General features: G+C 34.4%; 1 long non-coding RNA gene across 1 annotated transcript in view; it reads right to left on the reverse strand.

Annotated features, from left to right (window-relative positions):
- LOC150098677 (uncharacterized) overlaps positions 1-15,934 on the reverse strand; it is a 33,091-nt gene extending 17,157 nt beyond the window's left edge. Inside the window, exons 1-3 of the long non-coding RNA XR_016549442.1 lie at positions 15,837-15,934; positions 15,400-15,517; positions 12,098-12,250 (exon numbers count right to left, since the gene is read on the reverse strand). This is a non-coding gene — a long non-coding RNA (uncharacterized LOC150098677). The remainder of the gene's footprint in view (positions 1-12,097; positions 12,251-15,399; positions 15,518-15,836) is intronic.
- Positions 15,935-16,444: the final 510 nt, after the last annotated feature.

A 16,444-nucleotide genomic window follows, 5' to 3' on the forward strand; every position in this document is an offset into this window, starting at 1 on the left:
CTGAGGCCTATTTTGATTTATTGTGTGTTCACGTTTGCTTTTTATACTGTACAGTACGTACTGTATTGTTGTCATGAATCACCGCTGTCGAGCGTCATGGAATAAACTGTGGCCTAAAATATTTTCACCTAAAATATTTTGTGTTTTGTCCGTGCTTCCTGCATAAGAGTGGGCTGTTCCCGGAATACCACTTTTACCATTTTATCTTGCAACCATTGTAGCCTGTTAAGTCTGTAGTCTGACAGAATGCATATCATGTGATTGCATATCTTAAAATATTTTCACATAATGCTTTATAGATTAGTATTTTTATGTGTGACAGGGCAATGTCTTTTAATTGGTATTGTTTGCTTGCTATTATCCTAAGCTTGATGTGTAGGTAGTTTATATGGCTATTACAACCTTGATCAACATCGAAGTGAAGTCCAAGATAGCGTGTTGTTTTCACATGTGTGATGGTTGTGGTTTCAGGTTCAGCGCTTTGTGTATAGGAGGGTGAATATCGATAGCGAGATATTTTGTTTGTGGGCAGGGTTTGGGAGTTTTTGAATATCATTAGCTTTGTCTTTCCGAGGTTTATATATATATATATATGCAATTTCCAGTTAACCAGTTAGTGATTTGATTGATGTCGTGTTGCATATTTGTGTAAGCGATATTTGCGTTGTTGTGAATGGATACGATAATTTTTTTTATTTTTATTTTAAACATTTTATTATGTCTCAGTATAAATTACATACAATAATAATATTTACAATATTTACAATAAGGTTTATACAGAATTTTTGAATTTAGAATATAATAATAATAATTATAATAATAATTTTTTTTTTTTTTTTTTTTATAAACGACTTATTTGTTTTTACAATGAAAATGATAAGGTTTACTATCACACAGAGTATCTGCACACACACAATGAAAAACATATTATCTTTTCTGTACAGTACGAAAATTCGATATACAAAATGCAGAGTACATTTTATAAATATGAATATAAATTTTTTTAAACTAGCTAAATATGGATTGGCACCAATGTGCACATAATTCACGATACAATGCAGTAATGCAGCATACACACACAATTCAATAATAATAATAATAATTTTTTTTTTTTTTTTTTTTTACATTTTATTATGTCTCAGTATAAGTTACATACAATAATAATATTTACAGTATTTACAATAAGGATTATACAGATTTTTTTTTTTTTTATGTCTCAGATGAATTGCATACATAGTTGCTGTAGTAATTATATGTATATAATATTTATAACGCATTACAAGTGTGTATAACAGATACTTGCAAATTAGTAATTTTCTTCCTCGAAGCTTAGCAGAGCTTATCTGAGGAAGATAATAGATGACAGAGGGTGGTGGTTTCATGGTTGTGTTCCTATAGTGGTCACAAGCCAGGTGTTGATTTTACTGTTTGTTGGTACGTGTTTGAAAGACTTTGACTGCTATTACAGTTTAACTTTTTTTTTTTTTTTTGTGCAAATAGGGTTGGATTTAGACATGGTGTGTTTGTTTCTTTGTGTTCTTGTAGTGGTAGTTTTTTGAGAGGGGGGGGGTTGTCGTGGTTTGTGTGTGTGTATGTGTGGTGGGGGAGAGAGAAACAGGAATTGCTCTAATTTTCATTCTCGCTATAATATTTATATAGTGCCTGTTTCAGCTCTCTGTATGTTCCTAGGTTTCTGTTGTCGAACGGCAGTTTGTTTATCATGTCAGGTACATAGAAGTTTCGGGTGGCTTTGCCGTGGTGATTGTTGTACTTATATGTTATGTAGTTTGTTGACTGTGGTCTTGTTATTTGATATGTTGTTCTGGTTACTCTATATGTTGGGCTGTAGTAGTGTTTTAACATGACTGTGTAGTGGCGTAAGTGTTTCACCTTAAATATTTTGTGTTTTGTCCATGCTTCCTGCATAAGAGTGGGTTGTTCCCAGAATATCAGTTTTATCATTTTATCTTGCAACCATTGTAGCCTGTTAAGTCTGTAGTCTGCGCAGAATGCGTATGATGTGATTGCATATCTTAAAATGTTTTCACATAATGCTTTATAGATTAGTATTTTTATGTGGGTTGGGGCAATGTCTTTTAATCTGTATAGTTTGCTTGCTATTATCCTAAGCCTGGTATGTAGGTAGTTTGTATGGCTATTCCAACTTTGATCTGGAATCGAAGTGAAGTTATTATAATAATAATAATAATAATAATAATAATAATAATAATAATAATAATAATAATAATAAACCTGTTTTCTCAACCAGAGTAACTAAAATCGTCTGAAGACAAATGCATAAACTGTTCATCTCATTATGAAAATGCTAATATTGTCAGGGGAAATGAAAGTTTATATGCAGGCACTCTAAAGACAAGGTCTAGCAGTATCCAAAAAGTTCTCTAATTTTTTCACTAAACTAAACTTAACGATTCTAAGCTTAACGAAGGGGTGTTCCCTTTGCAACTTCATGGAAGTTAAAGACAAATGGGTATCTGAGGAATCAGATCATTCTTCAACGACGCCATAATTTTTTGACTTTTTTAACAAGCCACTCATGTATGAAATTCTAAATACAAGAACGAGTAATGTAACATGCGCTTAATATCACGTGTCTCGGTAGTAGCTGAACAGTAGGAGGAAACAGTATTATAGTTCAGAGACATGGGAATAGAGGCATAAATAATTAATTAATTAAAAATTGTAAACAATCAAACACAATCACTTCCTAAAACTTGGAGATAGGCATATAGTCTGCCAGATTAAAATTAGGTTGATGGAGTAATCCTGCACATGATTCAAAAAATAGATGATCAAATTTGAACATAGTGCATAGTAGCATCTTGTATAGTTTCAGTGACCTCTGTGTCTAGTGTCGATGGCATGAGAAGCAAGGCCTGAACCTTCGAAATCCCAAAATCTTATTATAATCTTGATATTCTTGGATTCTAATAGTAGCAGAATGGCCAGTCTAATGCAAACAATAATAAAGGTGATAATGTATCTTTACTAGGTAAATAGTACAGTGGTCACTAATGACAAGATCAAGATAAGATAAGGAATCGTAACGTGATTGGCTGATAAGATGATGACGTCATTGTGTGAGTGACGTCATGGTATTGGAAAGAATGGAATTTTCCTGGGGGAAGATCTGTCAGTGACGTCACATTGTTTGTTTTGTTCGCATTTGGCATTAGGGGTGATGGTTAGAGATAAGGAATTGTGATGCCATTGGTTGATAAGATGATTGTCGTCATTGTGTGTGATGTCATGATGATTGTTTTCTTCGCATATGGCATTGTGGGTGTTGATTAGAGATAGGGAGTCGTGTCGTGATTGGTGGGGCAGTTTAAACCAAATAGGGGTAGGGTGAATGGGGGAAGCGACGTCAGTGTCCTGGATGTGTGTTGTTATCAGATGAAGAGAAGTGACATAATTTGTTAGTTGTAAATAAGTGACATTATCGTTTTCAATGGAAAAGGAAGATATATTAGTGGATAAGGATTTGTGCCGTGATTGGTAGGACACTATGAACAAATTAGGGGTAGGGGGAATGGGGGAAGCGACATCAGTGTCATGGATGTCTGCTGTTATGAGATGTAGATAAGTAAATGGTTTGTGTATGGAATTGTGGGTGATGGTAGATATAAGATAGAGTATGGAATGTTTGGAATTTCGCTGGGGTCCCCCATCTGTCAGTGACATCCTGTTGTGTGTTTGGTTTGCATAGAGTTTTATGGGTGAGGGTTAGAGATAAGTTATCTTGGAATTTCCCAGGGTAACACAAATCCACCATTGATGTCAAGTTCTGTTTTTGCTTGGCTATAGTTGGCATCACGGATTTTTCAATATCGGTTTGGGGTATTTCATTCCTCAATATGGGAATTTTTAGTTTAGACTCAAGAGATGGAGGCAGCATTTAGACATTTTCTGAATAATTAATTATGGGCTATCACTGGTGTCCCTCAACCACACATATTTAGACATGAAAAGTCGTTAATGTATCCCATGGTGATACTCTACAATATATGTACTCTATGATTATTCTTCTGAAAAACTATTCAGTATTAGAATTAGAATTGTGCTTACCAAAAATATACGAGCAGTGGTCATTGAAATTACAAATATCACTCGCAATGTTTAAGTTAAACAAAAAAGATCAACTTACTTTCTTTCCAGAATGGGGCTTGGAACTAGCGAAGTTTTCTTTGCAAGTTCCAAGATGCCCCATTCTATTAAAACAATAGATATTCATATCTATTAAAACAATAGATATTCCAAATTGTTGATTTTTAACCATACATCCACAGCACAACACACACAAAACACAAGGGTTGAAATAATGAAAGTTCTGTAAATAACCTGAAAAGCTAGTTCACTTTTGTTCCCTTAGATTTTCGTTACGTTTGGTACTCTTCATTATTTTCCTTCGCCCTGGAATCATGCTATGGTTTTTTCCCCCGAGGTGTTGAGCATAAACTCAGCATGTCTTTTTCATGACTAATATCCACCAGCAACCGGTAACTTTGCATCTCTCGATGCGGAGTTTTTGATATGGCTCTCTCTCTATATATATTTTTTCAAATTCATTGGTTATTTTCTCTATTTTACTTTAAAATTCAGTTAACCACATATTCTAACCAGAATAACTGAGCAAATAAATAAATAAATTGTGTGTGAATTTATTTTCCCCCACTGTAGATTTTTAGTTTTGTTATCTTAAAGATGAGTCTCATTTTCAGTGGCAATTTTGTTGTACCTAGGTGAGAAATCGTGTGTTTAGGTTGGAAAACTTCGTTAGGGTTTTCTTATATTTCAAATGAATATTAGCTCTGTAGTGTACTTTGTTAATTTCTATGTTACCTTTTATTTGACTGAAATATTATTCACAATATTGTATATCTAAATCTAACATACAGAAATTAAATAAAGTGAAAAACACATTTTTTTTTGTTTGTTTCTTACTCTTCTGATTTAACATTTGCACTGATGTTCAAAGGTATATATATATATATATTTTTTTTTTCCAAATTGATTGGTTATTATCTGTATTTCACTTTAAAATTCAGTTTAACTACATATAGTAACCAGAATAACTGAGCAAAATAAATTAAAATAAATTAATTAATTTTGTGTGAATTTATTTTTCCTTTTGATGTTTTGCGCAGTCCTTCTGTGTTCTATTTGAGATATGTGTGAATCTTAAAGATGTGTCTCATTTCTGGTTGCAATTTTGTTATACCTAGGTGAGAAACAGACAGATGTGATAGCTAATAATGTAATTGTGTCTTTTGAAATGAATAAAGTACAAATGAATTAAATAGTAACACGTTTATTGCTATATCTGACAATAGCAATGTCAATAGGCAGCATTAGACAATTTTCTAAAATTATTAATTACAGGATGTCAGTTTCCCCACTTTTTTTTTTACAATAATTAAACAGAATTGCATTAAAGTATAAAGTTATGGATTTTTATATTAACTTGTAATCAGAATAACTGAGTAACGTTTCACTGTGGAAAACACAACAACAAAAACAACACACCTCTTTGTTCATTTAAAGTACAAATGCATATATTACCTTGCTGAAATATTAAATCACCAAATGCTTACAGTCGCACTTTAATTACAAACTGATGAACAAATACACAAGTCTGTTGGAGACATCTACAGATATAGCAATAAACGTGTTACTATTTAATTCATTTGTACTTTATTCATTTCAAAAGACACAATTACATTATTAGCTATCACATCTGTCTGTTTCTCACCTAGGTATAACAAAATTGCAACCAGAAATGAGACACATCTTTAAGATTCACACACAATTTATTTATTTATTTGGTCAGTTATTCTGGTTAGAATATGTAGTTAAGTAAAATAGAGAAAAATAACCAATGAATTTAAAAAATATATATATATATAGAGAGAGAGAGAGCCATATCAAAAACTCTGCATCGAGAGATGCAAAGTTACCGGTCGCTGGCGGATATTAGTCATGAAAAAGACACGCTGAGTTTATGCTCAACACCTTGGGGGGAAAAAAAAACATACCATGATCCCAGGGAGAAGGAAAATAATAAAGAGTACCAAATAGACTGAAAATCTAAAGGAACAAAAGTGAACTAGCTTTTCAGGTTATTTACAGAACTTTCGTTATTTCAACCCGTGTGTTTTGTGTGTGTTGTGCTGTGGATATATGGTTAAAAATCAACAATTTGGAATATCTATTGTTTTCAGAAAACCTCGCTAATTCCAAGATGCTCCATTCTGGAAAGAAAGTAAGTCGATCTTTTTTGTTTAACTTAAACATAGCAAGTGATATTTGTAATTTCAATGACCACTGCTCGTATGTGTTTGGTAAGCACAATTCTAATTCTAATACTGAATAATTTTTCAGAAGAATAATCATAGGGTGCATACATTATAGAGTATCATCATGGGATACATTAATGACTTTTCATGTCTAAATGTTGAGGGGACACCAGTTGTAGCATATAATTAATTATTCAAAAAATGTATAAATGCTGCGACCAGCTCTCTTGACTCTAATTAAATATTCCCATAATCATCTATTGACAAGAATAACGTATGTATATGTCAAACGGCTATTTTTCTGGCATCCTTAATAATAATGAAGGGGATACAAATCCCTTGTTGTTCAACTGCCAGTAACCAAAACTCTAAGATCGAGAACTACGAATCTATGAGTTTCATATATACCGAAAATCTATCGGCGAATCCAAGTGTAAATGACCACTTGGTAGTACAACACCAAGGCAACTCGAAGCAAAGGTGGAGCAAGCTCCCTCACTATCCTTGATATTTTCTCATAATGTAAAAACACAGCCCCTAGGGGATGTAATACTGTAATTACATTATGAGGAGCGGTCACTAACCAGACCGGTTTCAACCTTTCTTGAGGTCTCATCAGTGAGTAGGTAGACCTGGAAGATAACAATGTTTAAGTGAAAAGAAATTACATACCTTTACTATACGAATGTCATAAAGGTGTGTTTGTATATTATAACATAAATTGAAAGCCAAACAGCTATTTTTCTGGCATCCCCTAGGGGCTGTGTTTTTACATTATGAGAAAATATCAAGGAGAGTGAGGGAGCTTGCTCCACCTTTGCTTCGAGTTGCCTTGGTGTGCATTTACACTTGGATTCGCCGATAGTTTTTCGGTATATATGAAACTCATAGATTCGTAGTTCTCGATCATAGAGTTTTGCTTACTGGCAGTTGAACAACAAGGGATTTGTATTATCCCCTTAATTACATGTATGTGTGTTTGAGCGGGGGACAAAAATGATAGTTTGAAATTAATTATTCAGAAAAGGTATGCTGAATGCTGTCACCATCTCGACTCTAAAGTAAGAATTCCCATACTCATCTATTGAGGGGGAAAGACACCAATGATAGTTTGTAATTACTTATTCAGAAAAGGTCTAAATGCTGCTGCCATCTCTAATCTAAACTAAAAATTCCAACAGCCAAAAAATTTTAGACAAATCAAAATATTCGGTTGAGTTATGTATATGAGTAAAAAAAAGTGCGTGTTCGAGGGGAACACCAGTGATTGCCTATAATTAATTATTCAGAAAATGTCCAAATGCTGCCGCCATCTCTTGAGTCTAAACTAAAAATTCCCATATTGAGGAATGAAATACCCCAAACTGATACTGGAAAATTCATGCTGCCAACTACAGACAAGCGAAAACACAATGTGACGTCAATGGTGGATGTGTGTTACCCTGGGAAATTCCAAGATATCTTATCTCTAACTATCAATCACAAGACCAAACGCGAACTAAACACACAACAGGATGTTACTGACAGATGTGGGCCCCAGTGAAATTCCAAACATTCCATACTCTATTTTATCTCTACCATCACCCACAATTCCATACACAAACCATTTACTTATCTACATCTCATAACAACAGACATCCATGACACTGATGTCGCTTCCTCCATTCACCCTACCCCTAATTTGTTCATAGTGTCCCACCAATCACGGCACAAATCCTTATCCACTAATATATCTTCCTTTTCCATTCAAAACAATAACGTCACTTATTTACAACTAACAAATTACGTCACTTATCTACATCGATAACAACACACATCCAGAACACTGACGTCGCTTCACCCTACCCCTATTTGGTTTAAACTGCCCCACCAATCACCTCCTTATCTCTAATCATCACCCACAAACAAAGAACGTGACTTCACACACACATACACATGTTCTCCAGAAAATTCCATACTCAGGACGTCACACACAATGACGACAATCATCTTATCAACCAACGATGTCACGATTCCTTATCTCTAACCACACCCACAATGCCTACGCGAACAAAACAAACAACGTGACGTCACTGACACATCTTCCCCCAGGGAAATTCCAAAGATTCCAATACCATGACGTCATCACACAATAACGTCATAATCTGATCAGCCAATCACGTCACGATTCCTTATCTTATCTTGATCTTGTGATTAGTGACCACCCTACCACTTTGGTATTATTAACGATGACAAGTTCTGAGATGGTTTGAAGGGTATACAACTTATATCTGTGAAGGGTCCTTGCTATGGGTTGGGATGTTCGTATAAAGTAGGGTACACTGATCCTTTTAACATCAGATTGCAATCTGAAATATTGACGATAATCATCAAATATTTTTTGTATCAAGGTCTAACAGTATCCATTAAGTAACAGAGTAAGTTTACCTTCTTCTAATAGACAAGACTCAGAATAATAAATTGTGCATGCTCAGTGTACAAGGTGTTTGATAATACCTAATTCTGTAAACAATGATGATGCAAAAATGCGTGGGTACATCTATCTGTAAAGGTTGGCATCTTGTAAAACAGAAAATCTAGTATTAACAGCAGAGTTATGATGTATTAAAATATCCAAAAAGAGGAGATTATTGTTAGATTGACGTTCATTAGTGAAACTTGATGCGAGCATATAATGAGTTTATCCAGAAATCAAAATAGTTCTGTTCCAGAGTGAGACCAGATTGCAATGACATCATCTACAATACCTAGTTAAAGGGCGAGATTGAGGAGAAGTGGTTAGAAAACCAATTCTCTAAACGCTCCATGAAATAATCAGCCAGAGCAGATGATATATGTCTACCCATCACAGTACCGTCGATCTGCTGAAATAATTTATAATGCCAAAGTAATATAACCAACATTCATAATAAAATTGAATAAATTGATGATGTCATTAGGGAAATCTACTTTCAAAAGCTATAGAATTTCTTGAAGTAGTACATTTGTAAACTGTGAAACTGCATGAAATGAAACAATGATTTCTGAATCTCGAAGATGAAGATCTTTAATTTTTTCTTTGAAGTTAAAACTGTTTTTGATATAAGAGATGAATTTCCAGTAAAGGTTCTGTCTTGAAAGATATTTTGCCAAACAATAAGTAGGAGATCCTATACAATGAAGTATTAGACCTAATACATAACCAGATTTGTATACTGTAGGAAGGCCAAAAATACGTGGGTGACGAGCATTATGACGTTTCAACTTTTTTTCATACAACTTTCAATACCTGAGGAATACGTTTGATCTAACAAATTATTCAATTTGTTGAGCTGGCTTTGCACAGGATCTCTTTCAATCATGACTCTCTCTCTTGTATTTAGAATTTAAATGTTATCAGATGTTTTGCTTTTTCCCTAAATTATATTTAGTTTTCTCTTACTTATATGAAACTGTTATTTAAAATTATATTCATATCACCATCCCGAAATGTTTGGTTTTTCACGATTTCCTTAACAACATAGGAATGAAAATTCAAAGAAATGTACTGTGTCAAGTTGAGTTGCTGAATTGTCCCCGTTGTCAGTATACTACTCATTCTGGTTAATAACATTCTGACAGGAAAATGTGATTTACTAGATTATTTATTCTAACGAGTAATTTATTTTGGATAAATTTCCAGAAATCTAAAGAAATTTAATTTAAAGCCGACCCTGAAAATTGATAATTTCTTACCATTTTCAGGGGCAGCTCGTGCATAGATATTACGGAACTGCAGCAGCCCCAATTTTTCTCGATACATAAATATATTAACCATCTTACCGGCCGTTATGGATCAAATACGCATCCGCATACGCTTCGTATCCATCATATATTTCCTTGTTATAACAATGGTATTACAATTTTAATAAGCACTTCGCATCCATGATAAAGTGAACGTCTATAGACGTCTTGGCCGGTAGCGTGGTTAATTAATTTATTTATATTTGCTTGTAATATTTATTTTTTATCATCAACAATCCTATACAGTTCTCTTATTTTGTATAAAAATAATAAAAATCCATCTTTTAGCACCTAGGAGGGAGATGGAAGCTAGCAGCACTGTGTTTACCACGGTGTCATATTGCTACGCGCGCAACCATATGCACATCATAGTGAGATGCGAGCTATTAGCGTGGTGCCTCGCGCAGTTCCACTGTTGTTTACATGCAGTTTGCACCAGTATAGTTCGCCCACCGATTAGAGGTCCCTCGACACTTCTGCGCATGTCAGAAAAAAGGAGAATCCATTCCGATAATAGGGTCATCAATCTGTCTTCTGGGATGTGTTTGTTTATTATTACAGGTCGGAAAATTTAGCTTTTCTTTTACGAACATTGTAGTTTTTAAAGTGTGACTATTTTGCTTGTATAACATTTGGAAAAATGTATGTAGAGTATTAACAAAATTAAAAAAAGGTATAACATAAAACAAAAATTTAACTAAGTTTATTTTTAAGAAATTTTCTATCAAATAAAAATAATTATACAGAAAAACAGAAAATTTTTCAAATGAACTTAGATATTCTAAACTTACAGTTGAGAGAACTGAAACACTTTAATGTTCTAAACCAATTAATTATTTATGACTTGTTGTGACTCTTTTAACAAACCCATGCAAAAAAAGGTTGGAAAAAAATACCATTATCAAATCCTTTTAATCTTCAGAGTCATCTGAATCGGTGTCCGAATCGCCATCACTTTCACTTAAACTGATCACCAAAGGTTCTCATAATTCGTCGATAATTCTGTTTCTGTCCCAATACATATTTTCCAATGAGGTGACATGAAAGCAATATTTTCCCCAGTTTTGAACTGTAATACTTTCAATCGCCAGTTATGAAAGCTTAAAAAGTTTCGACATGTCAATATCTCCAGTTACGTTGCGATGGCGAATGAAACTTTTCACTTCTGCCCAAACATACTCAATAGTATTAATATCACAATGATATGGTGGTAGCCTCAACGCTAGAAATCCATGCTCTTTGAGCATTGTGTCGAATTTAAATAGTTTAGTTGTGGGCGAGTATCTTTTGACCAAATTAAGCAATTCAATTTTTCGAATATCTGGGGAATGAGAAATGTTATTTGCAGAGAGCCAATCCATAAGAACTTGCTTCTTATTAGACCAATTTGGAACTTTGTTTGATCGAATAGAGTGATATGAAGCGTTATCAATTATAACAACAGCATTTTTAGGAAGGTTTGGAATCGGTTTTTCTTCAGCTCACTTTTCGAAGATCGTAGAATTCATTTGCCTATGGTAATTGGCTTTGTATAGTAAGTTTGAATTCGGTAAAAAACACATTTCTCCACCTGCACACAAAATTATTATGCGCCGCGAGGCATTTTCGGTTTATAGCACTCCACATTCTTCTTTAGACTGCCAACATTTTCCATAATTTAAATTACTATCAATTCAAGTTTCATCTAGATACACAATCGGTTTTTTCCTCCCTGAAACGTCTTTTTGCTCGTAAATACTGCGTTCTAGATAAAAAAGTGTCACTTTGCTCCGTGATAAGTTTCCTTTTATTCTGGGACTTTTTAAAACAAAATCTGATTTAATGAAGTATTTTCCTTAAAGTTTCTCTTTTCCAAGGAAAATTAATTTTTTATTTAAGCACAGGAATCAATTTCGGAACAGTTGGCACTCTTTTCTCGACCATGTAAAATTCGTAAATAGTTCTTATAACGTCTACATCAAAATCATTCAAAGCTACGGTTTCGGCTTTTTTTTTAGGAGATTTAAATTTTGGCTTACCTTCACCTTTTGATTCCCTACGAATTCTTTTAGCAGTCGACCCCGATACTCTCGCAATTGCACTTGCACGTTTTATGACTTGAGAAAGTGGAATAAGGAGACGATTTTTTTTCGCAGAATGTCAGCACATTATTCAATATTCTTTTGCAAGAGCTACTGAAACGTTTAACAACAGAACTTGTTGAATGTACTGGATCTATCATACAAATTAATAATAAAAAAATAATGCAAAAAAGCGACAACAAAAATCAAGCTAGTACTAGTACAGCAACAAACAAGAAAGCACGTGATTTCGCATGTTGGCAACCAATTCGTACATCCTTCATTTCTTTCTCCCCTTCAGCATGAATCGACTATTCTTGGCAAAATGTCAAGGAGAGATCTACAAACAGTGGGCGAACTATAGTAGAGTGTTCGTAGTGCTTATTGTGTTTACTCCGTCTCTTTAAATATTTGGACATTACAATTAAAGGATTTAATTGTAATGTCCAAAAATTGTAAATCTCTTCCTTTAATTACAATTAAAGGAATGTATTTTATTTTAAAGTAATTTTGAATTATACTAAACTATATAATTTTATCAATAATAAACAATATTTTTTCATGTTTAATTTTTTTTTTCTTTTCATTTTTACAAAAATTTTGATATTTTATCCAAATACGTATACACTGTACTTACAGTGTGTATGTATATTTCGAAAGTTGCAGCACACCAACGATTTCAAGCCACGAGCCTCCACTGACCATTTTACTTCAAAACTAGCTTAATTTGTAGTGCTGCGCATTTTGTTCATTAATTTAACATGTATCTTGTCTTTATGCCATAATACTGTTTTCGAGAAAAAAAAAAAACAGTTAATTGTTGAAGCCTAATGCATTGTTCCATTTTCTGAAAGATCACATATTATGAATCGTTTAGCTAAATGGTAACTTGGCTAGGTATTATGGCTTCACCCATTTGCCATCACATATCACATTTACTAAAAATCTAAAATAAGTCTTTATATTTTTAATAGCACCACACATACATTCTTCTCTCGAAGATGTTGTACAATTCTTTTGGAAAGAAGCACTCTGTCAGAATTATTCCGACAAAAAAGATGAAAATGAAGCAGCGGTTGCTCTCTTTTGACAGCCGTCTGTTTATGAGGGGAAGAGCTACATAAGTATAGCTGCATATTCTTAAATTTGTACAAGGGACTTGAACTGCTTAGCATAGCAAATTCATGGTCATTCTAATCATGAGCCTCCGTAGCTCAGTCGATATAGACGAAGCTCTTGGTCAGAAAGACCTGGGTTTGATCACCGTTAGTGACGTGAGGAACCTTCATCTGGGCTCTTTCAACGAAAAGTGATTTAGCAGGTCTCATAAGGAAGTAGATTGTTTTCTTCCGGAAACTCGATTTTTTCGTCCCTCAGAACAAGGCAAATCGGTTGTGTGAACACACACGGTTTATAGTCATGAATACTGCACTTAGAGGATGTAGCAGAGGAGTGACGAATCGGCATTAATTCGTCGTAAGCCCCTCGTTAGCGGGGGAAAGGTTCAACCCATCGTAATGGACGGATGGAAAGGATAGGATAGAGAGAGAGAGAGTAATAATCAGTGTTGAGCTGTGGAATCCCAACAAAACATAATTTTAATAAACAATCAAAAATCATCCTTTTATAAGAAACATTGTTATTATTGCTTCACAGGTACAGCCATGAAGTTCGAAGATTCATTGCGGGAGACCCAAACTATCCATACAAAATCTATCACAACCCTCCCTGAATTGATAATCACTTCGGCCATGGTGTATCACATCTTATCAGAGTCTTCACCCGTTACTGATTGTCTTTTATGAAATCTTCCGTTATTTTTGTCGCCACTCCCAAGGTACTGAGTGGTCTATAATTTTGTACTGTAGTATTATGGCCTCATTTATGAAACGGAATCCCCCCCCCCCTCCTCCTACTCCTTTCGGGCTTTTCCATACTTAAGACTTAAGTTAAAAGGCATAGCATAAAGCAACGCCAATTTCTTTGCTCATTCTTGTAACACGAGAGCTGATATTACATCTAACAGTATTTGCAGTGTGATTTTGCACTATCGTAAGCACTTAAAATTAATTTCTGTCTCATGTATTACAGCAACATTCTCACTTGAACGATAGATCCATGAAAACTGGTCATTCCGTAACTCAAATATTTTGTCCGACTTTATCACCTCGTTACCAGCAGGAATCATCAAAGTTATCCTTCAGAATAGGTATTCTTCATTTTACTTGCCACATGACGATAGAACTGGAATTTGTCATGGTCTACTCAGCTAATTTCTTCTGATAATCTGATTTTGCCTTTGTCACCACTATGCTAGCCATCTCGCGTACCTGAGCCTTACTACTCATGAGCTTGCTGATCGCCTCTCCTAATTACAATCCACAGCATTTTTATAGCTCTTGCTCAATGGTAGTAATCATTCATGTAAATACAACCTGATTCATCCCTCGGACATTGCGTATGTAGTCTGACATTGCTTCTTTCAGATACTCCTTTGCCTATTCTCTTGCAATCACACCTCTTCAAGCTCTCTCCCAAGACTGTCTTAATCATCTGCTCTGTATTTCCACAACTTCTTAACTGAAAATTCCACATGCTTCGCAACCTCTAAAGTCAAGACCACATGATCACTCTCCACAGCCGTAGGCAATGTAGCCACTTCAGTTATGGACATGGATTCCATGCCATATGCTTTTTGAAGTAATTATTCCTAAGTTGACGAAAAAATTTCATTTTTTTCTGTCCAGTGATATTTCATCCTTTCAGACTATATCTGTGTTGGTGAATCGCCCTATAATACTAAATACCTGTCTTCATGATCTCCTATTCTATTAAGCTGCAGTTTGACTGCTATCATCAGCAATACCCTCCCCCCATCCTATTTCCATTCCTCCAGAAAATACTCACTCCACATTCTAACCCCGCAACTATACCATGTCAGTCAAGTCTCACTAATGCCTCACTATACCTTTCACCAAGATACTACCAACCAACGCCCGAGATTCTTCCATGATTTTCCTGATGCACTGGTATCCATCAGGAAAATCATGATGCATACTAATTTTTTTTTGGTAATTCTTACACTCGGTCTTCTCATAGGTGCCTACTTGCATATCCACCTACATCCACCCCAATAGCATTAGTTTCTCTGACTTTGCTCTTCTGCACTCTCAGTGAACAATGCATTCTCGAGAACCGTACTTATTATGTTCAAAGCTGAACTGATTTAATTCACACTGAATATAAATAAATTAGCTTACCGTTAAATTTTCAGTTTTATCAGTGCAGTAATGTGGGTAATTTTCGCAGAATTGTTTGTCTTTTATTAGCGTGCCACATTTATCCGGATTTTGTTCACAGTATTCTTGTCTTCGAATTCTGAAAAATAAATACAATTCGATTTATTTCTTGTAGAATGCTTTGGAAAATCAGATGAATATGAAATTCATCTGATTTATTCGTTAATCGTTATGATAATAGGAGTTAATAATTTCCTGAAGAATTATTGGAAAATACGAAACTAACTTGTAAATATTACGCACCATGAGAAGAAACGTGACGCGGTGAGATAAATTACAACTACGGCACCTACGCTAGAAATGTCACGTATTATAAGTAATTATGTAAATTATTTAAATTAACATATATGGAATATTCAAAATCAAATTACGTTTAATCAAGGTAAAGTGCGACTTACCCGTTCATGTTACAAAGAGTAATTGCTGGAAATTCCATTTTGTCTTCAAATACTAGATTGATTTCAGGATAGCAAGTGTGCTTCAAGAATAAAAAGACGAACTCATTTGCCTGATAGATAAATCCTGCGAGGCAAAGAATGAAAATCAAAGTCTTCAAAACTTTTCGAAAATTATTTTCGGTTGTTACAATCTCTGGGACTCCAGTTATCATCGATTTTTCGAATAATTTGAATGCATACTGTCTCGCTGTCGCCATTGTTCTTCTATTAACTAGGTCAAGATGAATAGACTCGTACTGAAAAACATCAAAAGCTTGTTATGGATTTTAACATAACGAAGTTAAAATATTAAAACTCTTTTAAAATTCACAAATAACTGTGAATTTAAAAAATTGAGACCTTTCTTATAGCAAACTTGTTAGGAAGAAGCTTTGGTCACATTGACATTGACAAAGATTTTTCCCCACTCCAGTGAAGAAACCCAACGAGAAGAGTTTTTTTGAGACACCGGTTTTGGAACAGCTTGATAATCGAAATGACTGAAGACTGCAAGCTTTGATAAAAGGAGTATACTGTCAGAAACAAAATGCAATTGAAGCCATGAGGCT

The sequence above is a fragment of the Typopeltis vanoorti genome, chromosome 15, assembly GCF_054136105.1.
Source record: "Typopeltis vanoorti isolate ZY-2024b chromosome 15, IOZ_Tvanoo_1.0, whole genome shotgun sequence".
NCBI lineage: Eukaryota > Metazoa > Arthropoda > Arachnida > Uropygi > Thelyphonidae > Typopeltis > Typopeltis vanoorti.